Source organism: Sarcophilus harrisii, chromosome 1, assembly GCF_902635505.1.
Source record: "Sarcophilus harrisii chromosome 1, mSarHar1.11, whole genome shotgun sequence".
Lineage (NCBI taxonomy): Eukaryota > Metazoa > Chordata > Mammalia > Dasyuromorphia > Dasyuridae > Sarcophilus > Sarcophilus harrisii.
In genome coordinates this window covers 519,746,208-519,773,163 of record NC_045426.1, presented here as the reverse complement: position 1 = coordinate 519,773,163, position 26,956 = coordinate 519,746,208, and positions in this window count along the sequence as shown.

Below are 26,956 nucleotides of genomic sequence, written 5' to 3'. Positions count from 1 at the left end.
GTTCTACTTAAATATGGAAGTCATCCTATAAAGATGATAATTCAATTTCTGGGAATCAATGAGGTTACCAAATAAGAAAGAGAATGCAAAAAATAGATGTCCCAGATAGAATCATAAGGCTTTGTGGAGAAGAAAGCAGTAGGATCTCAATCTTCAAATATTCAAAGTGATATCATATGGAAAAGGGATTAGTCTTAATGAAGCTCCAAAGGCTAGAACTAGGAGAAATAATACTATGTAAAAAGCAATAGCTTTGAAATTAGGGACTTATTTTAACTCAGCCTCAGATGTTACAAGGTTGCTAGGTGGTACATTGGATAGAACACTAGGCCTGGAACCAAGAACTGAATTCAAATTTATTCTCAGACAATTACTAGTTATGTGACCCTGGGCAAATCACTTAACCCTATTTGCCTCAATTTTTTCATCCTAGGTAGAGCAAGAAATGGCAAACCATTCCAGTATCTTGGCTAAAAAAAAAAAAAAAACCCAAATGGGGTCACAAAGAGTTAAGAATAACTAAATAATTACTGATGCTTGCAGTTTTGAACAAATCATTTAACTTCCCTGGGCCCTCCTTTTCTCCTTTGTATGAGAAGAAATGGAATAGATGGTCTCTTGAGTTCCTTCCTTCTCTAAATCTGTGTGATCATATCACCTTATATCTACACATATTCACCAAGTTAGCTACCCTGAAGAGTCATATTATGAAGGAAAATGATTAATTGCTGAGACACCTATAAATTCACAGGAGACAAAATATAGAAAGGAACCAATGTAAAACTCCTGGTTTCCCCTTGTGGAGTTTGAATTTCTTTATCAGTAAAGTGCTATAATCCATATTTCACAGGGTTGTTATGAGGGAAGTACTTTGTAAGCTTTGTAATGATATATAAATGAGTTGTCCATATTATTATCCACCTGATTACTATTTTCTAACAAAAATAAAATAAGTAAAACTTGTTTTATTCCTTGGACCATCATAAAGTGCAGTCATTGTGACTTCTAGGTTTTCTCTTGAAAAGGTTTCATCCTCTAGAACTCAAGTTAACCCCTTCTTCAGTACCTTTATCTTGTAGTTGGGTAGGTTCATCTTTAAACTCAAGGGTAATTATGTTCATGAACTCTCATAGATGGGTAGCCCCTCTGCAGGAATTAGTTTCAGAAACAAAGCAAAAAGTCATTCCCAACTTTTAAGCTGCTAAAATGTGCGTGTGTGAACACACACATACACACACACACACATATATATATAAACAACCTAGGTGACTGTGTATTTTAAAATCAGCCAAGGTTAAGGGAAAATCTTCAATCTTTATTCTCAATAGAGGTGAAGAAGAATCGGAGGTGAAGGGAAGATCACGATAGCAATGTGTCCAGCTGCGTCAAGATGCCAGTCAGTAGTCTCTCCGCCCCTCTGCCTCCACCCACCAAAATTGTCATTTCCTACACAACACATCAGGACTTGCACAAAGAGTGGGCGGGGGCCATTCTTTCTCCAAGCATATATATTAATAGAGTATCTAACCCTAACCCTATTTAACCTCACGTGCTTGGGACCTCAGTGCATCAACTCGAGCCCATTACATAGTTTAACTCTAGACAATAGGAACAAATAACCCCTCCAATGATTATGTTCCCAAGAGACACTAGTGTCACAATCTTATGAGTTGTGGTTGTATTAATTCAATATAAAATAATTGCACAGTTTAAAGAAACCTAAATATGCACAAGCTTTACTTCACATTTTGAGCCCCAGGGAGAGAATGCCTTGACCTAAGACATCTCATTAGCCCATTGGTTTTATTTTCTTCTCATTAGTGTATTGGTTTTATTTTCTTTTACTACAGCTGTATTCTAACTAGTCTGAACTGATCTATGTTGCAATGCATTTTATGTACATGTCTTGATTGACCTGCACTTGTAAATATTTTGCTTTTATTTGTAATTTTTCTTCCCTCACATACACATGCAATAAATGTGCCTTGGTTTCCCCAATATAAGCATAAAGCATTTAGGAATAGGGATCATGATTTTTGTTTCTCTAGCATCTTCCTACTGAACCTATTTCAGCACTTCACTATCTTTACTGTCTTTTAGATTGACAGATATTGTTGAGGAATTTCACAGATGAATTTAATTCCCCTTGAGATGTTACAAATAAACCAAGTTTCAAAAGTCATCTAGAAATGGTGGCTAGGAGAAAGGAGTTCTACATTTATTAAAACAAACAAACAAACAAAAAAACTCAACCTCAATATGCTTTTAAAAGAATATAGGCTTTTAATAATTTAGAATTCTCTGTTGCAGTTTAGGTATAAGGAAAGATAGGAAGGGAGAGAAAGATTAGAAAAGGATTTCTAGTGTTCCTTTATCCAACTTGCTATGTATTTGAGTAAACCATATATTTTTGAGAGAAAGATTAGAAAAGGATTTCTAGTGTTCTTTTCCCCAACTTGCTATGTATTGAGTAAACCATATATTTTTGTTTTAAAAATAGATATTATAAATTTTGCCTGCTACTGGGATATTGTATAGAATAATAAAACAATATCTCTTAAGTATACACAGAAGATAGAAAATATAAGAGGGTGATAAACAGAGTAAATGTTTGAGTCCAATTCTAGTCTATCATACTTAAATTAACTAGGGCATTTTCTCAACCTGTGTTATCACATGGGCATGCAGGGTTTAATATGGTTTATGATTTATAGAGTGCTACTCTAAGAACAAAAATCTTTTCTTTCACTTTTCTTTAAGAATTATATTTATGGACTATTGGTTTTTATTTGAATCAACTTCTGGAGGGTGACATCACCATACATTGCTGATGAATTAATTATAGCATGGTGAACAAATTATGGTTGTTCAACTGAATACTGAAAAATTGTAAATGAACTAAAGAAAGAAAAGATAAAAGGGGATCATGAATGAGAAGAAGAAAAAATCCTTTGATTTCACAGATACATTAACATAGGTCCACAGTGGATTCATTTCTTTTTGCCTTTTTATTTATGTGCTAAAGGCTCTGGCAGATTGTACTGGCAGATTCTGGAAAAGCTGAAAAAAACTGTTGATAATAAATTGTGTATTAGTTGGTTAGGAAGTAGTTCTAGAGCAGCACAGTATTATAGTGAATAGAGGTCTGAGCTACCTGTATTTAGATTGTGGCTATATCACATGTTTTCTATGTGACTTTGGGCAAGTCACTTAATGTAATGTGTAATGCAATTCTCAAACGAAAGAATGATGATGAATGGATAAACAAAAATCTTTATTAAATGTTTAATATGTGTAAAACACTATGCTGAGCTCTGTGACTATGCAGAGAAAAACGAGATAGTCCCTATTCTCAAGAAGCACACATTCTAATAGGGAGACAACATGACACATGGGAGATGTTAGCTGCATGTCAGATGAAAACACCTTGTAGTCATTGAAATCCAGAGGCAAAGTCAATAATAATTCATCTTCTACTAATAAAACCTCATCAGTTTCTGATGTTGAGCCATTTGGCTGCAACAGAGGGCACTTTCTCCACAAGAGATAGTTCTATTAAGGATAGCTGTAGGATTGAAATGAAATTAGAGCATGTGTTTTAGTATGCTTTGCTGTTCCCAAAGTTCTTAGGCTCAGGATGAAAGGCATATATATATATATATATATATATATATATATATATATATACCTAAAGATGTACATATATGTTTACATAATGTGTTGTTTGTATACTACAGATAATTTGCTTGTTTGCTTTAGCAAAAGGACTATGTACTTACTATGGTTTCCCCATACAATTGAAATCACTCCTATAGATGACAGAGAAAGATGCAGAGAGAGACAAAAAAAACAGAGACCTAAAACAGGAAAAACTCAACTAAAAAGTTGGATTACAAAGTTGGACTTCATTAGAAAAAAATAGTAGACTCTCTATTAAGTCATAGTAGAATGTGATCTGGTAGTGAAAGAAAATCTTGTTAATTAAATCATTGGTTCTATAAATCTTTAAATATAAGAAGTTATTTCTTGAGATATATACATTGCATATTCCTCATAAAATAAATATATCTAGACCTAGATGGGACTTTATAGGTCAATTTTAAGTGATGAAGATCATTTCTTTTCATCCATTGGAATTCTTACCCCTCTTCATCCCCAAATCCCTCTTGAATCTTGCATCCAAAATTCCAGAAATTTTTTTTATCAATTCTCTTGACAACCAATGGACCATGATATTAAGAAAGAAATAATAAAGATTTAGAGAGTTGGTTGTTATTTGCTAATAAAACAATTAATTCCTTTTTGCTCAAGAATTTTAAAAAATACATCCAAACACTGAAAGAAGCAATGTAAGTGACTCAATATTCACACTGAAATGGTGATGCGGCTGGATTTGAATTGAATAGATAAGTCAATCAATAAACCAATTAACAAAAACTTATTAAGTACCTACTATGTACCAATGTTCTAGGGGACACAATATTAAAAGTGAAACAATACTAACTCACAAGTAGATTACATTCTAATAGAAAAGATAAATACATGTAAATTATACACGGTTTAAATATAAATTAAATAAACACAATTATAAACAAAGAATAAAACATAGTTTTGAAGAGAGAGTATTAGCAGGGAAAGGTGAGATCAGGAAAAGTATCATTCTGAAGACAGTGCTTGAACCCTTCCCCCTTTTTTTTTTTTTATTAAAGCTTTTTATTTTTCAAAACATATGCGTGGACAATTCCTCAACATTAACCCTTGCAAAATCTTGTGTTCCAGTTTTCTCTTCCTTCCCCCATGCCCTCCCCTATTTGGCAAGTAGTCCAATATATGTTAAACATGGTAGAAATATATGTTAAATCTAATGTATGCATACATATTTATACAATTATTGTGCTGCACAAGAAAAATCAAATCAAACCAGTAAAAAAAAAAATAAGCAAAATAAAATGAAAGCAAGCAATAACAAAAAGAGTGAAAATGGACTGTTGTGAACCACATTCAGTTCCCCCAGTCCTCTCTTTGGGTGTAGACGGCTCTCTTCATCACTGAACAATTGGAATTGGTTTGAATCATCTCATTGTTGAAGAGAGCCACATCCATTAGAATTGATTATCATATAATTTTGTTATTGCCATGTATAATGATCTCCTGGGTCTGCTCATTTCACTTAGCATCAGTTCATGTGGGTTTTTCCAGGACTCTCTGAAATATCCTGCTGGTCATTTCTTATAGAACAATAATATTCCATAACATTCATATTCCATAACTTATTCAGCCATTATCCAATTGATGGGCATCCATTCAGTTTCCAGTTTCTTGCCACTACAAAAAGGGCTGCCACAAAAATTTTTGCATATGTGAGTCCCTTTCCCTCCTTTAAGATCTCTTTGAAATATAAACCTAATAGAAACACTGCTGGATCAAAGGATATGCACAGTTTGATAACTTTTTGAGCATAGTTCAAAACTGCTCTCCAGAATGGTTGGATCCATTCACAGTTCCACTAACAACGTATTAGTATCCCAGTTTTCCCACATCCCTTCCAACATTTGTCACTATCTTTTCCTGTCATCTTAGCCCATCTGAAAGGTGTGTAGTGGTATGTCAAAGCTGTCTTAATTTGCATTTCTCTAATCAATAGTTATTTAGAGCATCTTTTCATATGACTAGAAATAGTTTCAATTTCTTCATCTGAAAATCTTCTTATCCTTTGACAATTTATCAATTGGAGAATGGCTTGAATTCTTACACATTTGAGTCAATTCTCTATATATTTTAGAAATGAGGCCTTTATCAGAAACTTTGAATATAAAAATGTTTTCCCAGTTTGTTGTTTCCTTCTAATCTTGTCTGCACTAATTTTATTTGTACAAAAACTTTTTAACTTAATATAATCAAAATTATCTATTTTGTAATCAATAATAATCTCTACTTCTTCTTTGGTCACAAATTCCTTCTCGAGTCCTTTCTTAAAGGAAATGACTCTGTGAGGAAGAGGTAAGAAAGGAGTGCATCCCAGGAATGTGGAAGGGCTGGATCAAAGACATGGATATAGGGAATTGAGTGCCTTAAAAAGGAAAAGAAAGAAGACTATTTTGGTTGGATTGGCTGGATTTCTATCCTATGTAATGTAATGTAAGGAGACTGGAAAAAATAGGGTGAGACCTGATTACAGTAAAATTTAAAAGCTAAATAAAGGAGTTGGGGAGGAGTAAAATACTGTGAGCCAGATTCCTTCCAACTTAGATTCTGTGGTTTTATCATTTGGGATAGTGGAATCAAGTACTATAAAGGTCAGTAGCTATTATTGTCCTCTGTGGGACATAACTTTCTAACTATTTCTAACTATTTTCTAAGCTTACCTGTGTCATCCAAATTTTTCCTGGTGGAACTTTCATTTTTCTTATAAGGAAATTTGGGTACTCTCTCAGCTTTTGTCACTTGCACAGATAAAGTGTCACCAAATTGATTAAGATCAGGAGTAACTCAGACCTACTTTGACTTTCCCTGTGAATTTGATGAACTCAGAACAGAATTTAGCCAATAAAAAATCTGGTTAGAGGTTATCACACCAACAGGTAAAGAAGAGAGATGAGGAAAGACAAGTATTTAAACTTGTACTTATCTTCTTTTCAGTCATTTAAATAATAATTATGCTCCTACTTATCTTTATCTGGTTCTGCCCACCTCTTGTGAACCATAATTAACAAGTAGCTAATAAATGAAAAAGAGAAGAGAAATGAGGAATTTAAAGGCAGCAATTTTAACTTGAAATGGATTATATTGTGCTATGTATATGCATACACACACATATGTATGTATATATAAACATTTTTTGATCTGAAGTCCCAGAAAATAATTTTAATTATGTATATTTTATTCATAATATTTTTAGACATAGTTAAAAACATTATCATTATCCCATATACTTGAATACTGGAAAAACTCTAGTGATGCACTGACATACCAAAAGTAAACTTAATTAAGGCTGTTGTTATGAATAAACTGAAAGTGCTGTCATTTCATTTTTATTTCTCAAGAATATACCACTTTTGAAACCACCTGGTCTCTAACTAAACAACCCACTAGACAACTCTTATCTTCTCTGAATGACAAACAGTAGCTCATCATTCACTTAGTCCATCAGCCGTTTAATTCTGCATGCAGTGTGGCCTACAAAAATTTTATGTGTTATTTTCATTTCTCCCCATGTTGCAAGCAACCACAGGAAACAAACTGTTAGGATTCATCACACAATCAATACCCAGTACATTAAAACCTCAGCATCTCTCTATGTCGACACTGTACCTTTAATCACTGTCACTAGCCCAGTGTAATTTTTGAGTACACATTGGAATCTCAATAAATATTTTATGGCTCTCTCCAGAGGTTTATCTCTCACCTTCAAAATACTTATGAGGTAGCACTGTTATTGTCTTTTCTTTTTAAACAACCTGACCATAGTCATTAGTGCTGCATCTGTCCCCTTTTCGTTGGTGTTTTTAGGAATTCATTTGATTTTATGTCTCTTGTTATAAAATCCTAAAGAGTGACATTCACACTTCAATCTAGCCACTCTGTGAATAAGTAGGGACCTGCAGTAGTTCTTTCTTGCAGCTCATCATTGGAACAATCTTTGAATTATTAACAGCTCTTCAGAAGGGTTTCTATAACAGTTTTGCTGTCTTATTGTGTTTTGTCAAATTCCTTTTTAAAGATATAGTAATAAACAGATAAATCTTTCCCTTTTGTGATTGTTTTTCATGAATTCATAGCTTAAGCAAACAGGACAGAATTAGAGACACATTAATATAGGCTTAAGACTATTCTATCCTTAACTTCATGTAATTCAAGGATTGTACTACAACATTCAATCAAGAACAAAGACTTGTGTTAGCATGATAGGTAGGGAATCCAAGCAGAGCCACAGGGAGTAGATGAACTACAAGTAATGACTAATTATACTGTCATTTGCAGTGTGCAGAAGGAGGTATTTAGCAACGATGTTTAAGGAGAAGAAAGTTGCGAATGTGGATAGGTATATGATCTCTACGAGAAAAAATAGCTTTTTAATAGGGAAAAGAATCCTGGAGCTTACTACTTGAATAACCCTGGGCAAGGTCCACCCTCTGAACCTAAATTTTCCCACCTTAAAATGAGGGGGAGGGAATTCAGACAAGATGACCTCTAAGGTCTATTCCAGCCCTGGATTTATGATCCTATGATTATGTGACCCAAGTAAGCAATTAGCATCTCACTTGATCCTAAAATAATCCTCTGATGTAGGTGCAATTATTATCTCCATTTCATAGGTAAGAAAAATGTGACAAAAAAAGTAAGTGATTTGCCCAACTTCACTTAGCTAGCAAATACCCAAAGTATTTTAATTCAGTTCTTCAGCATTTTATCCACTGACATGCCTACCTCCCTGCATATCTGATAAAAGGTTATTCTGAGATATTTCTTACATCTCCCAAGAGGGATTTTTGAAAGCCCCAAATATAACAACAAAAATGTCCAATTTTCCCATTAACCATTTTAAAAATCCTTAGTCCCTCAAAGGATTGTGCTCCCTGAAAGTGTTAATTAAGCAAGTGTTTAATTTAATAGTTTGCTGCTAGCATGCAAAGATTTATGATACATTTTGAACATATAAAAATAATCCCATGTTTGTACTGCACATTGTACTTTACAAATGAAAAGAACTGTCCTAAATTGTTGAGCTTTATCACATGACAAAATTTCACTATTACTTTTTATCTCCCTTACAATTAGTTGGAGGGTAAATAAGTTTAGCAGGCCAGTATGTTCATTCTTGCTACATTCATTTTATATGACATCCATTTGCCCCCCACTAAATACTTGGAGAAAATACAGAGCAACCAACGCATTAAGCCAGAAGCATATTGTGTGTTCAGCAGGATGCAGTGGTTAATTTACTATTCACAACAAGAGAAAAGACACTTTTCAATACAGATTTGCTGCTTTTAACCTGGAAATTTACCAGCAAAAGCAATGCTTCTTGGCTTTGTTTCTTTTCAGACCACAAAGAAAGCAATATCTACTTTGTTACAAAACAGAGAACAGGTAATATTTCATATTGCCACAGTCAATTATGTAAGACTGTGTAACCTTTTCCAGCCATTACAGTCTTCAAATCTTTCTGTACTAATGTTGCCAACACAATGCAGAAAGAGCTTCAAAGCATCTTTGGAACGTTTGCAAGAGAAGACAGCTGGCATCGCTTAGAGACTAAACTGAGATGGCCAGATTTCTAATTTATAAAATTGGGACAGCACACGTCAGGGGAACATCATCCAGGGCTTTGTGAAGATATATCTCCAGCTACTTCCCTTTGTCAGGTAAAGTCTTGTTTACTGGAGTGGTGAGGAGGGGCAGAGAAAGAGGAGATAATAGTACTAAAATAATATACTAAGAGGTTCCATAAATTGTTCAATCAAATTGAGTGCAGCATAAATTGAATGGTAAAATTTAAGAGTTTTATACAGCAGTGTACATGATTGCAGTGTTCCCATTTCCAAACCAAGGAGCCTAGAACCTCTTTGTTTTATTCTCAACTCCAAAGTCAGTGAAATTTCTGACCAAATGAAATATTCATGGGAGTCAGATACAATCTGCAACTACATTCACAAATATTAACCTATTTAATATGTATTTTCTTGTAGTTTCTGACTGGATAATTTAGCCTCAACTTAATATGTCTACTTACATAATCTGCTGAAATAATCATTCTATTTCATTCCATCTTCATTCAAGAAGATAACAAACAGCCAAACTGACCATCTGGTGTTGAAAAAGTTTATAGTTACTTCTTTTGTTCAGTGCCATAGTAGCTAATAGTGTGTGGCAGATCATTTGATTTGGAGACCAATAAGCTATTCTCACTCATTTTAGTTGGTATTACTTGACATTCTATTCTTCTGCACTGATTTGCAAAAGGAATTTTATGTTTCTTGCTACAGATAGTCACACAAAAACCAGCCCAAACTAAAAATAAGTGGCCCAATTACACTTTGATAAGAGATAAGATAATTCTTACTACCTGCCATTTTGTTTTCTGCCTTCTCTTTCAAGAAGAATAATTCATTTCTCAAACAAATTTATGCTTTCTTTAATTTCTTACATTGAATAAGTAATTGAACCTGCCTCAAATATTCAATTAAACATATCAATCTAAATAACTGTATTTACTAGTTTCTGGGTTTGCTTATTTATTTTAATTTTTACTGTGGGTAATAAACAGTATTTCAGGTTCTGAAATAACTCGCTTGACATGGCTCCCCAACTTCTATTTTAACTGGGGGTAGGTATAGATGGGGAGCTGTTGTTATTGTTGTTGTTGTCATTTTCATTCAGTCATCTCCAAGTCTTTGTGACCATGCTAGCCACATTGGAAAAAATCAAACAAATGGCATGCAATTGAATGGACAATTCAAGAAGCTGATCCATTTACCCTGAATAGACAGTATATAGACAATAAACTAGGAGGAAGAAAGTGAGCTGTATTACATTTGGGAAATTGCAAGACATGTTCAATAACTCTGAAACAAATTTTAATTCAGTATTTTTCTGTTGGCACTAAATGGCCAAGTTATATAATACTACACACTCTAAAAATTCAAGGCTCCAAAATTTGGAGATTAATCCCAAAACAAAGTATATATAAACCATGGGAATCAGTACACTGAAACATTACTAGTGAAGAACTGAAGAAAAAAAAAAAAAGCAGTGAAGAGAGGCAGGCATGATAGAAATAGAACTAAACTTGGATTCATAGGATCTCAGTTCATCTCAGCTCTGCCATTTCCTTTTATCACATAGAACAGCTAAAATCTCAACCTTGGGGCTCAATTTCTTCATCTATAAAATCAGAAAAACAGACAAAATGACCAGTAAACTTCTTTAGAGTTCTAAATATAGGATCCTAGTATCATCAGAAAAGGAAATAAGCTGGTCATATATACAAGAGCAACTGTAACCACTGGACAAACCACATTCTCTACTTATATCCATACAGTGTCAAGAGATTTAAGGAAAGATCTGCAGAATGTCTCAATCTAGCCTTTGGTAGAGACTTTATGGGGGTGCATGGACAAGAGTTGTACAGGTTACAAAAATTGTATATACATTGCAAACTGCATTGATAGAATACCCACAATGAGAGACAAAAATGATAAAATATCATGTGTCAAGAACTATGTTCAGTGCCATGGATAAAACTACTAAGAATGAAACAATTTGTACTTTCAAGAAATTTACATTCTAATAGGGGAAAGGAGTGAACATCATACAAATAAAGTAAATATATACGTGTATAAGGTAATTAAACTCAAGATAATTTTGGAAGGAAGGAACAGGATCAATGGGGTACTTGGACTGCATATGAAAGGAAGAAAAGTACTTTGAAGTGGCAGTAAGGAGAGATTAAATGCCAAGGATGGAGAATGACTAGTATAAAATCATGGAGATTAGAGACCTGTTTGAAGAGCAAAGAAGCTAATTTGGCTTAATTGTATGTATGAGATGAAGAGTAATATTCAATGGGGCTGAAAAGACAAGTTGAAGCCAGGTTATAAGGAACTTTAAAAGCTAAATAGAAGAGTTTGTATTTCATCCCAGAGCCAAAAAAAAAAAAAAAAAGCCATGTAATTGATTGAAGAACAAATCACATAGTCAAATCTATGATTAAAGAAAATTACTTTTACAGCATAGTATAAAATTGGCTGGAATGGAAAAGATATGAGGAAAGGAGAACAATTAGAAGGGTGTTGCAATAATCCAGGTAAGAGATGATGATGGGGCTGAACTAAAATGATAGTTATGTGAATGGAGAGAAGGCAAGTCATATGAAGTAGGTAGAAATATATTTCTATCTCATTTGAGGTAGAAATGGCAAGATTTATCAACTGACTTAATACATGAGATGAGAGTCCAGGAAAATTGTGAGGTTAAAGCATTATTAGAAGACTGGAAGGATAGTAGAGCTTTTGAAAGAAATAGGAAAGTTTGGGAAATTGGAGGGTTTAGGGGTTTAGATATTTAGTTCAATTTTGGACGCATTGAATTTGTGTTTCCAAGAGATCCAATGTGAATATCCAATAGGCCATTTTTGACATGATACTGAAGTTCAAGGAAAAGACTGAGAATGGAGAGAGAGAGAGAGAGAGAGAGAGAGAGAAAGAGAGAGAGAGAGAGAGAGAAAGGAGAAGAAGAAGAAGGGGAGGGAGGGAGAGAGAAATTAAATAGAGATGAATATAGAGCTATCTAGATTCCTATATATATATATATATATATATATATATATATATATATATATATAGAGAGAGAGAGAGAGAGAGAGAGAGAGAGAGAGAGAGAGAGATAAATGAATCATTTACTTAGAAATTATAGTTAAAACCACAGAAGTTGATAAGATTACAAAATAAAGAGTGAATACAGTAGGAGAAAAGAAGAACCTACTCCAAGAATCTTGGAAAACACCTTCAAATACATGGCATGATGTGTATGATGAGGTAACAGAAGGGACCAAAAAAAGCAAGGAAAAGGAAAAGGAAAGAGTAATTTCACAAAACCTAGAGTGAAGAAAGTTCAGGGAAAAAAGTAGCCCGCAGTGCCAAAGATAGCAGATATGTCAAGAAACATGAAGATATAGTAAAGATTATTAAATTTTCCAATTAAGTACTCAGTAACTTTGAAGAGAATAGTTTCATTTGACTAATACTGGAATCCAAACTACAAAGAGTGTATGTGTGTGTGTGTGTGTGTGTGTGTGTGTGTGTGTGTGTGTCTGAGAGAGAGACAGAGACAGAGACAGACAGACAGAAAGAGAGAGAGACAGACAGACAGACAGAAAGAGAGAGAGAGAGAGAGATAACACTTCCTTAGCCAGGTCTGTATTCTCCTTCATAAGCCCCTATTATTTCTACCCAGATTGTTTCAGTCTGGTATCAGAAAGGAAAAGGATAAGGAGGAATTACCAGGAAGTCTATATTTAATGGGAATCCACAAAGGTTATTCATTCTTTGAGAACTTGTTTCTATAATGTGATGCCCAGGCATTTCTCTTTAATAATTGCCAGAAATCAAGCTTGGGCAACCCAAAAGAAAAACAAGCTAGAAAGACTACCTAGGCAATAAATTTACCATGTGGAGATACTGAGTGAGGCTTGCCCTGCTGGTGACATAGAAGTAAGGTATTCCAACATGATAACCCACACTTGGATATTGGATATCAAAGGCCACAACTACCTAAGGCTGCATATGAGATAGCTAGTAGAAATGACATAAGAGAGGCAAAAGTAAATGTGGGTAAGGAGCTGTAGGATGAAAAAAAAGTGGAAATCCCTATGATAAGACCAAGAAGATCCTGCTGAATATTTGAAGTAAGGAAAATGAAGGTATTTGATCTCTAATGAAGCAATGTATAGTTCTGGAATTTTTATGCTATAGCTCTATAGCTGTTTTTTTTTTATTTGATTTTTGTTTGTTTGTTATTATTATAGCTTTTTATTTACAAAATCTTGTAAAGCCTTGTGTTCCAACTTTTCCCTTCCTTCCTCCCACCCCCTCCCCTAGATGGCAGATAGTCCAATACATGTTAACTATGTTAAAGTATATATTAAATACAATATATGTATGCATACATATTCATACAATTATCCTCCTGCACAAGAAAAATCGGATCTAGAAAAAAAAGGTAAAAAAAAAAAACCTGGGAAGGAAAACAAAAATGCAAGCAAACAATAACAGAAAGAGTAGAAATGCTATGTTATGGTCCACACTCATTTCTCATAGTTCTCTCTCTGAGTGTAGCTGATTCTCTTCATTAAGGAACAATTGGAACTGGTTTGGGTCATCTCATTATTGAAGAGAGCCACATCCATCAGAATTGATCATCATATAGTATTGTTGTTAAAGTGTATAATGATCTCCTGGTTCTGCTCATTTCACTTAGCATCAGTTCATGTAAATCTCTCCAGTCCTCTCCAAAATCATCCTATTGGTCATTTCTTACAGAACAATAACATTCCATAACATTCATATATCACAATTTATTCAGCTATTCTTTCAATTGATGGGCATTCATTTAATTTCCAATTTCTAGCCACTACAAAAAGAGCTGTCATAAACATTTTTGCACATGTGGGTGCCTTTCCCTCCTTTAAAATCTCTTTGGGATATAATACTGCTGGATAGAAACACTGCTAGATCAAAGGATATGAGCAGTTTGATAACTTTTTGGGCATATTTCCAAATGGTTCTCCAGAATGGTTGGATATCTTTACAATTCCAATAACAATGTGTTAGTGTCCCAATTTTCCCATATCCCTTCCAACATTGGTCATTATATTTTCCTGTCATTTTAGCTAATCTGAGAACTGTGTAGTGGTATCTCAGAGTTATCTTAATTTGTATTTCTCTGATCAATAATGATTTGGAGCACCTTTTCATATAACTAGAAATAGTTTCAATTACTTTATCCAAAAATTGTCTGTTTGTATCCTTTGATCATTTATCATTTGGAGAATGGCTTGATTTCTTATAAATTTGAGTCAATTCTCTATATATTTTGGAAATGAGGCCTTTATCAGAACCTTTGAATGTAAAAATGTTTTTCCAGTTTATTACTTCCCTTCTAATCTTGTCTACATTAGTTTTGTTTGTACAAAAACTTTTAATATAATCAAAATTATCTATTTTGTGATCAATAATGATCTCTAGATCTTCTTTGTTCACAAATTCCTTCTTCCTCCACAGGTCTGAGAGGTAAACTGTCCTATGTTCTTCTAATTTATTTATAATCTCATTCTTTATGCCTAGATCATGAACCTAATTTGACCTTATTTGGTGTATAGTGTTAAGTGTGGGTTAATGCTTAGTTTCTGCCATACTAGTTTCCAATTTTCCCAACAGTTTTTGTCAAATAGCGAATTCTTATCTCAAAAATTGGGGTCTTTGGGTTTGTCAAACACTAGATTGCTATAGTTATTGACTATTTTGTCCTGTGAATCTAATCTATTCCACTGATCAACTAGTCTATTTATTAGCCAATACCAAATGGTTTTGATGACCGCGCTTTATAATATAGTTTTAGATCTGGTACAACTAGGCCATCTTCATTTGATTTTTTTCATTAATTCCCTTAAAATTCTTGACCTTTTGTTCGTCCAGATGAATTGTGTTGTTATTTTTACTAGGTCTGTACAATAGTTTCTTGGGAGTTTGATTGGTATAGCACTAAATAAATAGATTAATTTAGGTAATATTGTCATCTTTATTATATTGGCTCGACCTATCCAAGAGCACTTAATATTTTTCCAATTGTTTAGATCTAACTTTATTTGTGTGGAAAGTGTTTTGTAGTTTTGCTCATATAGTTCCTGACTTTCCGTTGGCAGATAAATTCCCAAATATTTTATACTATCGACAGTTATTTTAAATGGAATTTCTCTTGGTATCTCTTGATGTTGGATTTTGTTAGTGATGTATAAAAATGCCGATGATTTATGTGCATTTATTTTGTATCTTGCAACTTTGCTAAAATTGTGGATGCTATAGCTTTTAAATTGTTATTTTGTGCAGTAATTGTGCTCTAATCCAAAGCTTCTTAAACTGTGGGTCACAACCCCATATAGGGTAATGTAACAATGCAGGGGTTGTAAAATATGATTTATTATCAGTAAATATTTGATTTATATAAGTATTTTATTTGCATATATATATATATGTGGGGTCACTTTAAGATTCCTCAGGAGAAAAGGAGTTATAAGTGAAAAGAAGTTTAAAAAAGTCCTGCTCTGAGTTAGAATGAAAGTGTTTTATTTTTGAGGCCAGAAAATTAGTAATGAGATTTTTTAAAATAATGAGAAATGATTACAAATACTGGCCAACTATGATAAATTTATGAAATATTGTAAACTAACTAATTAGCATTTTAAACCTTAAACCTGAGGTGGGAATAGGACCTGGAAAAAGAGAAAATAGAAACTTAAGTGGATTTCAGGGAGATACTGAGGTATTAAAACTCACCCATCTGCCTTTTCTCCATTAGCATCTACAAAGAGGTCCTTAACGCACTTTATAGCACAAGCAATTTCAAATTCCCTTCTATGTGAGGCTGCCTACTTCTTTACAATCAAATTAGTCACATTGTTCTTAAGATTCCTTTTTTCTTAAAGATATTAAGGATTTTTCCATCATCCTTCATATATTATTCCTTTGGTCAGCATATCAAAATATTAGAAAGGCATTTTCTGGTAGAATTTTTTAACGTCTTCTGAGAATTTCAAACAAAATAAAATATAAAACCTCTTTGATGTATAAAATCCCAAATTAATATCTAGAAGGGACCATAGAGATAATCTAGTCCAACTCTCTTGTTTTATAAATGAGGAAATTAAGATCCTAGGAGATTAAATGGGAATATCACAGGTCATGGTAGGTGGTAAACATCAGAAAGTAGATTTGTATCCAGGATTTCTTGACTTTGGAATTAGTGATCTTTCCTCAGCACCACACTGATTTCTAGATACTCCAGAATCCAGAATCAAAATTCCACCATTATCTGGAAGATAAACAGAGCTGCCAAGTTTACAAAGCTGTAACATTTAAGCACTTAAGTATTTAAGGGGCAGTTAGATGATGCAATAGATAAAATGCTGGTTCTAAAATCAGGAAGATTCATTTTCCTGAGTTCAAATTTTTCAGACACTTACAAATTATGTAACCCTGGGCAAGTCATTTAACCCTATTTGTCTCTACTTATTTATCTATAAATAGAATATAGATTTCTGTATTTCCTTCTTTGAAATCACAAATGTTTATTGTTTATTCACAAAATTTAAAAATTCAAACTACATCAGAAAGTTCTCTCTCTATGTCAGTGAAAGCAATGTAAGGTTACTACCAGAACATTGTTTTATGGCTCACAAGATTGAGTTTGTAACTTAAAACAACTTGTTAAGATAAATATGGGAATATATTTGGATGGGAAATAGTTCACAAATTTGCAACATTAAAATTTGCAAGTCTGCCATGAAAGCACATGTCAAGGAATATGCTAAGCTTATGGAAATGATGTGTGGTCCCGTATGGCCACTGGAACAGCCTTATAAATAACCACTCATTCACTTGTTCAGAATGAGTAATGATTTATAGATTTATACTACACAAGTAATAAAGAATGTTGACTTCATTTATTTTACTACCTGGAAGTTCTCCTGAGCAGTGATTCCCAGTTGAGATACAACACAACTCTACAGATCCTAAATATCATACAGCTTTGTCTGCCCACATCTGTGTTGTGCTGAGAAGTGTATGAGAAGTGCTGTGCTGTGTATGAGAAGTAGCCTCATAATTTCAATATATTCCCAATCTCCCACTTTCTCATGACAATTTAAGAGTCCAACATCCCTATGAGAGAAGATCATGAAAAAGCAAACGGATTTTTTTTTCTAAGAAAATACTACTCTTAATTAAGGAGAAGGGGGTGAGGAGGGAGGGTAGAATAGTAAGACAACATCACCAAGGCAGTTTGAGATGAAGTCAAGACAGAATGTCAAACATCTGTTTGGTTAATAATAACATATTTAATATTATTTGAAAGAGATGGTCTGGCTTACTGTGTTTGTAGACACTTTTTACTACAACTATTCTTCTCAACCTTTAGAAATCTATCATAGGGGCAGCTAGGTGGCGTAGTGGAGAGAGCCCCAGCCCTGAAGTCAGGAGAACCTAAATTCAAATCTGACCTCAGACACTTAATACTTCCTAGCTGTGTGACCCTAGGCAAGTCATTTAACCCCAATTGCCTCAGCAAAAGAAAAAAAATCAATCATTAAGTATAGTGCTATAGTTACAATGTAGCTTGATCATGTGAGTGGAGAGGAGGAAATAGGAAGAAATAATTCTTTCATTTAGAATCAGATTACCTTATGACTGAGGTGATACCGAACAAGTTACCAAATCTCAGTAATTCTTAATTTCCTCATTTGTAAAATGGGAATTGGTAAAATTTGGACCACATTATTCTTAAGGTCCCAGGTCTAAATATTAGTATAGCAGAGAAATTACCCCAAGAATTGGTGATTGAAACCTTAGCTACTTTGCCTAGCAACTGTAGTTTACATGAATTCACCTCTGAAGAAGTGTGACCTCTCATCAGGGAATTACGTTGTCCATCCTTAGAACCATTGGCTCATTGCCTCCAACTCAGCATTCCCTGAGAAAGTTGCAAATTATAGTAATAGTTACAATTTCACATATCCCAACTGATAAATAAGAAGATTTGAACTATGCCCAAAGGGCTATAAAACCATGCATGTCATTTGACTAACAATACCATTTCTAGGCATAATTCCAAAGAGAATTTTTAAAAAGAAAATGAACTTATATATACAAAAATAATTATAGTAGCTCTCTTCTCAGGGGGAAAAAAAGGTAACCAAGAGGAAGCCCATCAGGTGGGGGATGACAAATAAATTGTAGTATGTGATTATGATAAAACATTGTTGTTCTATGGGAAATGATGAGCAGAATGCTCTCAGAAAAACCTGGAACATCTTTTATGAACTCAAGCAAAGTGAAATATATTGTGTATAAAGTAATAGCAATGTTGTGGGATGATCAGCTGTGAATGACTTAGTTATATTCTCAACAATAAAATTATAAACGACTACTCTGAAGGACTTATGATGAAAAATCCTGTACATACTCAGGAAAAGAACTGATTGTATCTGAATACATATTGAAGCATACTTTTTCTCTCTTTTTTTTCTACTTTATTTTTCTTAAAGGTCTTTTGGGGGGAGGGTAGAAGATATTAGGGGAGAGATCTATGTTTTCTCTCGCAATATCACTTTTATGGAAATGTTTTATATAATTTCACATATGCTTTCTCAATGGGAGAGAGGGCGGGACAATGGAGAGAATTTGGAACTCAATTTTTTAAAAATGTAAAATAATTGTTTTAAATGTAACTGGAAAAATAAAATATTTTTAAAATAAATTGAAAAAGAAAGTTATGGCTTTAAATACAAGAGATTCCGTCACAAAAAGGGGTAGCAGTAAAAAGAGAAATATCTAAAAACAAAGCAAAAAAAGCAGTGCTGGAGGTGAAGTCAAAGTAGCAAACAATAGCCAGGAAGTAACTTGAACTCTCTTCAGTCTCCCTTAAAAACAATGTTAAATCAACTATCTAAATAGATTCTAGATTTATAGAAGCCACCGAAAAAAAAAAAAGAGAGAGAGTAAAATAATTTTCCAGCTTTCTTGATGAAAAGATCAGAGCTGAACAGAAAATTTGTTTTTCAAATACAAGACAATAAAAAACATTAAAAGTTAAAGTGGGGGGGGGGACTTTTTACATCACTACATAGGAAGACAATACTTCTAACTCTTGTGAACTTTGTCTCATTTAGGGCAGTTACAAGGAGTATATATAGACATATGTGGGGTTTTCCTGGGAGAAAAGGAAAAGGGGAAGCAGAATAGGGTAAGATCACTCATACCATGCACCTACATGCATAGACACATATATGCACACACACACACATATATATATACATTTACACATATGTAGACATGCATCTAAAATAATATTAATATGTCTAACATATGATACAGATTTCTCTTAATTGAATCTTTTTTTTATTTTGTCTGAGATCAATAATTTTTAGCCTTACTTATTTTTTCTAATATATTCTATTCCTTATCCTTGTTATAGTATTTGTGCATATCTCTTATTTCTTATCCCTGCTAACACTTTTACTTTAATTCTATTTCTTGCTTTGCTTTTACTTAACTTGCTTTGCTATTACTTAACCTCCCCCCACCCATGGATCTCTCCGTCATCTACTCCCTCCATCTTTTCCCTCCCTTTTTATCATTTTTATCATTAAGCTACAGACCTTATCACACTCCCATTAATCTAAATACTCTTCTGTGCCCCACCTTAGTCTATGTCACTTTTTTCTCTCTTTCTTTATCCCTTTCCCATTAATCTACATACCAGGTACCACTGCCATAAATCTACACACCCCTATCCTATTCCTTCTCCCCCTTATTTCTTTATAGATTTTGGAGGGTACTATACCCTTCGTAGTATACACACATATACACACACACACACATACATGTGTGTGTATATATATATGTATGTATGTATGTATATATATATACATATATTGTTTTCTATTTAACCCATTCCAAATGTGAGTAGGTTTTCAAAACTATCAGCTCTCCCCCACCCCAATGCCTCTGTGTCAATTCTTCCTTTGAACCTCATTCATATAGCACAATTACGATTTTTACCTTCTTTTAGAATCAGATTATGTTCCTTTCTGCCTCAATCTTTCTTTTGAGTTACACTGTTACTGATGTTGCTCTTAAGCATATAGCATTCATTTCTGTGTAAAAACCATAAACAATTTGTTCTTGTTGAGTCCCTTGACATTAATCTTTGATGTTGTGCTTTATGTGTTAAATTTTCTATAAAGTATCAGCTTTATTTGAGACAAAATCCTGAAAATCTATGAGTTTGTTGAATGTCCATTTTTTTTTCTCATGCAACATTATATTTTGCTAGATATGGTATTTTTGACCATAGGCCTACTTCTTTTGATTGTCAATATATAGTTTTCCAGGACTTGTGATTTTGTATTGTACCTGCTGAAAAATCCTATATAATTCTAATTGTAGCTCTCTTTGATATGGGGATTACAAATTTAGCAATGATATTTCTATGTTTTCTATGTAGAATCTCTATGGTATAAACAGTGAATTTTTTTTTTCAGTTTCTATTTTCCCCTCTTATTCTATCACTCCAGGACAATTTTCTTGATTATTTCTTACATTATTGTGTCATTTATTTTTTTGTTCACAGCTTTCAGGTAGTCTGATTATTCTTATATTTTTTCTTCTTAATCTGTTCTATACATCTCTTGTTTTTCTTATAAGATGTTTCACATTCTGTTCTATTTTTTCATTCTTTACATTTTGTTTTGTTATTTCTTGGTCTCATAGCTTCACTGGCTTCTCCTTGTCTAATTATAATTTTTGAAGAATTATTTTTTTCTTTAAGACTCCTATCTCTTTTTCTAGTTTGTTAACTTTTTTCATAATCTTCTTAATTTTCTTAGATTATTCATCTTTTTTTTTGTTTAGTTTTTCTTCATTCTCTATCATTTGATTTTTGAAGTATTTTTACATTCTTCTATAAGTTCTTTACATGCAGATAGACATTATTCTTTAGAGTAGAAGAAGCTTTTTTTTAAACTTCACTGCCCTCCTCTGAAATTGAATCTTTGTCTCTCTTATTTCTAGAGTAAGTTTCTATGTTGAATTCTTTCTTCTTTTGATTGTTCATTTAAAAAAAAAAAAAAAGAACTATTAGTGAAAGTACCTTTACTATTGGGGTTTAGGGGATGGCACATCTAGCTTCACTTCAGCTCTTCTCTCTGACCTGGAACTCCAAACTAAGAATTCCCCCTCCTCCAACTGTCCCTGCCCACTGCTTCTGCATTCACTTGATTTTCTAGTTCTTTCTTAAATAGGGCAACAAGTCTGCAATTCAGCTGGGCCTGGCATTCCTAATTATCTGAAGTTTCCTCAGTCTTCCCAGAGTCAGACTACAATTCTCCATGCTATTTGGAAAGTGAAAATTCAAGTGATTCAGGCTGAGAATACCTCCAAACTCCAACTAATCCCAGGGCTTCTCTCTTACTGTGTCATCAGAAGTAGCCTGAAAGTGTTCTGCTTCACACTGGTTTGGGGGTCTTTCTTTGGGTCTGCTCAAGCAATCCAAGGAGGATCCTTGTTATACCCCAAGCTTTATTTGTTTTCACCAGTCTATAGTCTCCCTGAGATGCAATTTTCTTTTGTTTTTGTGGGAAATCTAGAGGGCCTGGAATTTTCTGACCTACTTCACCATCTTTCCCTAGGCCAATTTCCCTAATGAAAATTGATTTAAAATTTTTAAATAAAATATTATGAAGAGATTACAGCAGTTTGTCATGAGGATAATATACTATGGCTAAGTGGGATTTATACCATGAATGTAGAAATGGTTTAACATTAAGAAAACTATCAGCATTATTAATAACATTAATAACAAAACTTACAGAAATCATATTATCTCAATAAATTCAGGAAAAGCTTTTAACAAAAAATAGCACTCATTTCTATTTTAAAAAAAACACTAGAGAACATAGGAATAAATGGAGTTTTTCTTTAAATCATAAGTTATTCTCAGCAATACAATGATCCAAGATAATCCCAAAGGGTTAATGATGAAACCTATTATGCACCTCTGGAGACAGAATTGATATTGACTGAATCCAGACTAAAGAATTTTACTTTTCACTTCCTTTTTTTGAGTTTTCTTATACAAAAAAATGAATAATCTAGAAATGTTTTACATGATCACACATTTATAACCTATACCTGATTGCTTACCCATATCATAAAGGGATGAGGAAAGGGAAATATGGAAGGCATTCTAGAATTTGGAATTCAAACTTTAAATAAAAAGTTAAAAAATTTGGAGGAAAAAATATAATCAACAAAAACAATGATAAGCAATCTCTTTAAAATTTTTAGCAAGCTTTAAATGTAATAATCATAAGCCAGAAGCATTCCTAATAAGATTGGGGTGAAAAAAGGAAGTCCATCATCTTATTCAATATGAGTGATGACAATGTTAACAATAAGATATGAAAAATAAGCTGAAAGAATCAAAGTAGGCAATGAAGAAATAAAACTATCACTCTTTGTAGATGACAACCCACATAAAACATCACTATTTTCATATATTAACCAACAAGCCCAAGAGCAAGAGATAGAAAGAGAGCAAAGCAAGTTAAAAATGGAAAGATTCCATTTTAAATAACTGTAAACAATATAGAATATTTGGAAGTGTACCTCTCAAGACAAACCCAGGAATGATATGAATGCAATTAAAAAACACCTTTCACAGAAATAAAGTCAGATTTAAATAACTGCAAAAATATCAATTGCTCATGAGTAAGCTAAGTAAATATAATAAAAATGACAATTTTATCTAAATCCGTTTACTTATTCAGTGTTATACCAATAAAAATGCCAATAATTATTTTATAAAGCTAGAAAAATAACAAAATTCATCTGGAAAGATAAAATGTCAAGAATATCAAAGAAATTAATTTTTAAAATACAAAGGAAGGGGGTCTAGTTGTATCAATATACAACTACATTTGAGATCAACAATCACCAAAACTGATTGTTGCTGGCTAAAAAATAGAGTGGTAGATTAGTGGAACAGGACAAGTACATTAGATCAGTAGCAAATTACTATTGTAATCTACTGTTTAATAAACCAAAATCTGGGATTAAAAAGTCACTATTTGACAAAAACTACTGGAAAAACTAGTACATAATATGGAAGAAAGGGTGATACCACAATCAAATTAGAAGAGCAAGAGGTAGTTTAACTTTAAAAAAGGGAAGAACATTACGACCAAACAAGAAATTGAGAATATTATACAATGCAAAGTGGATAATTTTGGTCACATTAGATTAAAGCTTTTGCACACACACACACACACACACACACACACACAAAACCAACATTTTAACCATAATTAGAAGGAAAGCAGAAAGCTGGAAGGAGGGACATTTTTACAACCTGTATTTCTTAGATATTTGGAGAACTTAGTTAATTTTATAAGAATACAAGTCATTCTCCAATTAATAAAGGTTATGAACAGGCAGTTTTCAAGTGAAGAAATTAAAGCTATTTATAACCACATAAAAATGTTCTAAATCACTATTGATTAGAGAAATTCAAAGTAAAACAACTCTGAAATATTACCTCATGGCTATCAAAATGACTACTATGTCAGAAAAAGAAAATGATAAATGTTGGAAAGGATATGGGAAAACTGGATCACTGATGTGTTGTTGGTGGAGCTGTGAACTGATCCAACCATTTGGAAAACAGTTGGAACTATGCTCAAAGGGCTATAAAATTATGCTGACTCTTTTATCCAACAATGTCACTACTACATCTGTATCCCAAAGAGATCATAAAAAAGGAAGAATGATCTACATGTACAAAATATTTTTAGCAGCTATTTTTATAGTAGCTAAAAACTGGAAATTGAGAGGATATTCATCAATTGGGGAATAGCTGAAAAATTGTGATATATAAATGAAATGTGATACTATTATTCTATAAGTAATAATAAGAGACAAATGAGGGGCAGCGTGGTGGTGCAGTGGATAGAGCACCAGCCCCGAAGTCATGGCGGAGGACCTGAGTTCACTTAACATTTCCTACCTGTGTGACCCTGGGCAAGTCATTTAATCCCAATTGCCTCAGCAAAAATAAAAAAATAAGAAAAACTTTGAAAAACATACATGAACTGATGAGCAGAAATGATCAGTGAAATCTTAAGCAAAATTAGTAAAATATTGTACATAGTAACCACAACATTGTGCTCTTCCCAACAATGTTGTAATAGTTCCAAGACAATTCCAGTAGATTCATAATGGAAAATGCTATCCACATTCAGAGAAAGAAGTATAGAGCCTGAATTAAGATCATATCATACTACTTTAGCTTTTTTGCTGTCTTATATTTTTTTCTTGTTTTTCCCTTTTGTTCTGATTCTTCTTTTACTGCATGACTAATGTGGAAATGTTTTACATGATTGTGCACATTTTAAAAAAATCAGTATTCAGCCTAGAATAATCAATTACAGCACACATTAACACAAGGAGTTAATTATTATTCAATAACAATTTATGATTATAGATATAATTGGCTCAAAACTTGATATGGCTCATCAAAACATAACACAATAATGCAATACTGTAATTTGGTTATTTCACATATCGCCTCTACTCTGTGCATTATATAATTAAACAGCCAAGTCTGGCCTTTCCAGAGGCTTATCTTCAATACCAATATTTTCATTGTCTCTACTCCAATCCTACTGCTATTGCTGTAACTGCAAATATTTTGAAAGATGCTACTCTTATAGCCAACACGTGTATGCCTTCCCCAACCTATCAGTATTCACGAAGCCATATACTAAATCAAAGTGAAGACAAAATTAAAACCAAACGCAACAAAATCCCTGGTATATATTTACCCAGCTGAGTCCATGCTCCAAATGGGAAGAAGTACATAGAAGAAAGTACTTCCTTTCATATCCTGTCATCTGGAGGGAATTCTCAGACAATGAAGCATACATGACTGGAAGCTAGTTTCCCAAGTTTTCTCATGATGGGCCAGAACTAGAAAGCAAAGTGGGGAGGAGACGAAAAGTCAAAGGGAAAACAATACTATATTATGAAATATAAACAAATGTAAACATGAAAATGTTTGGCTTTACTTTCACTATGAAAGAATGAGAAGCAAAAATGGATATAATAAGGAGATTCACATGAAGAAAATGTTTGACATTCAAAAGGTTAAAAAGAGTTTGCTTCCCAGAACTTTATATTGTCAGTCTTAGAATGAAAAACAAAAATGGATCTAATATGGAGATTCATATGAAGAAAATGTTTGACATTCAAAAGGTTGAAAAGAGTTTGCTTCCCAGAACTTTATATTGCTACACTTTTTTTATATCCTTTGGCTATATTCTATTAACTTATACCTTAAATCTCACCATTTATTTGGGCTTTGTCAAAATAGATATTTCTATTTATCAGAAGTTTATTTTACTTCAGAAAAAAAATTACATTGTGATTATTTTTTAATCTTTATTATCCCTATTTTGTTTAGACATAACTATCTCCGCATATAAAATTTAGGGTTAAAACAAAAACTTCATATGTGTCCTTAGATTGCTTATCCATATAAATAGAGATCAAATTAATACTATTTCACTATACTACCAATGCATAAACATTTTAAATGTTCTCTCCATTCACAAACATGTGTATATAATCATAGTTGTAACCTTGGAGATTAAATATCATCTTGGTCTATTTTTTCTGTTTTCATGACACACCTAAAGTTAGAAATTTCTTTGGTTTTCCATTTATCAGCATCTTAGAATACTCAGCTCATAGTCTTTTCTAAAATTTTGTCTTTACCTATTCTTTCATACTAGCAAAAGAAAGAGGGTAGAAAAATCTGTATTCAGATTACTATTATAAACTCAACACAATTTTTCCATTTTAAATATGCAACATTTTAAATGTTCTCCAAGCAAGAGAGAAGGAAGAGTATATGGAAATTTCTTCCTTAAAAAAAAAAGAGATATAAAGAAATCACTTGATTAACTTTTTTTAAAATACCAGCTTCTGAATCCTGAAATTGTACTTCATTCTTTATGCAAAACCTTTTACCTTTGAAAGGTTTTCTGTGACATGAACACACAGGAAGGCTTCTAGCCATTTTATTATCTCATTGGGCTGTGTGTTCTTTTAGAATCACCCATGCCAGCTACAGTAGCAACCCCATAAATACACAAGACCTCTCTCCATCAGAAAAGATGGAGGCTTTGTCAACTGAACTCCATGGAGAAATGTATCTCTGGGTTCAGAAAATAAATCATGTATAAAAAGGTGGAGGCAAGGCCTACGAAGAGAACCTCTCAGATAGAATCCTATAACTTGTAAACACAATTAATTTTCTACCCTCCCTGAGAGAGCATTCCATACAGTCAATCTGTACCTGTCTAAGAGAGGCATTTTCTGCCTGTCTTTTCTCCCCTGCTCATTATTTTGTTTCTCAAAACTAAACTTCTTTGATTTCAGTCACTGGAGCTGAAAAGATGAGCAAAAGGAAATGATTAGCATAGAACCTGTACTAGGAAAGGTCCTAAAGTACCTGTGATCTCAAATTATAAGGAGTGAAGGACAGTAAGGGTATGTGTTTATAGCGTTTATATGAATGGATATGTGCCTGTGTGCCTGTATCTTGGTGTGCATATATGTATGGG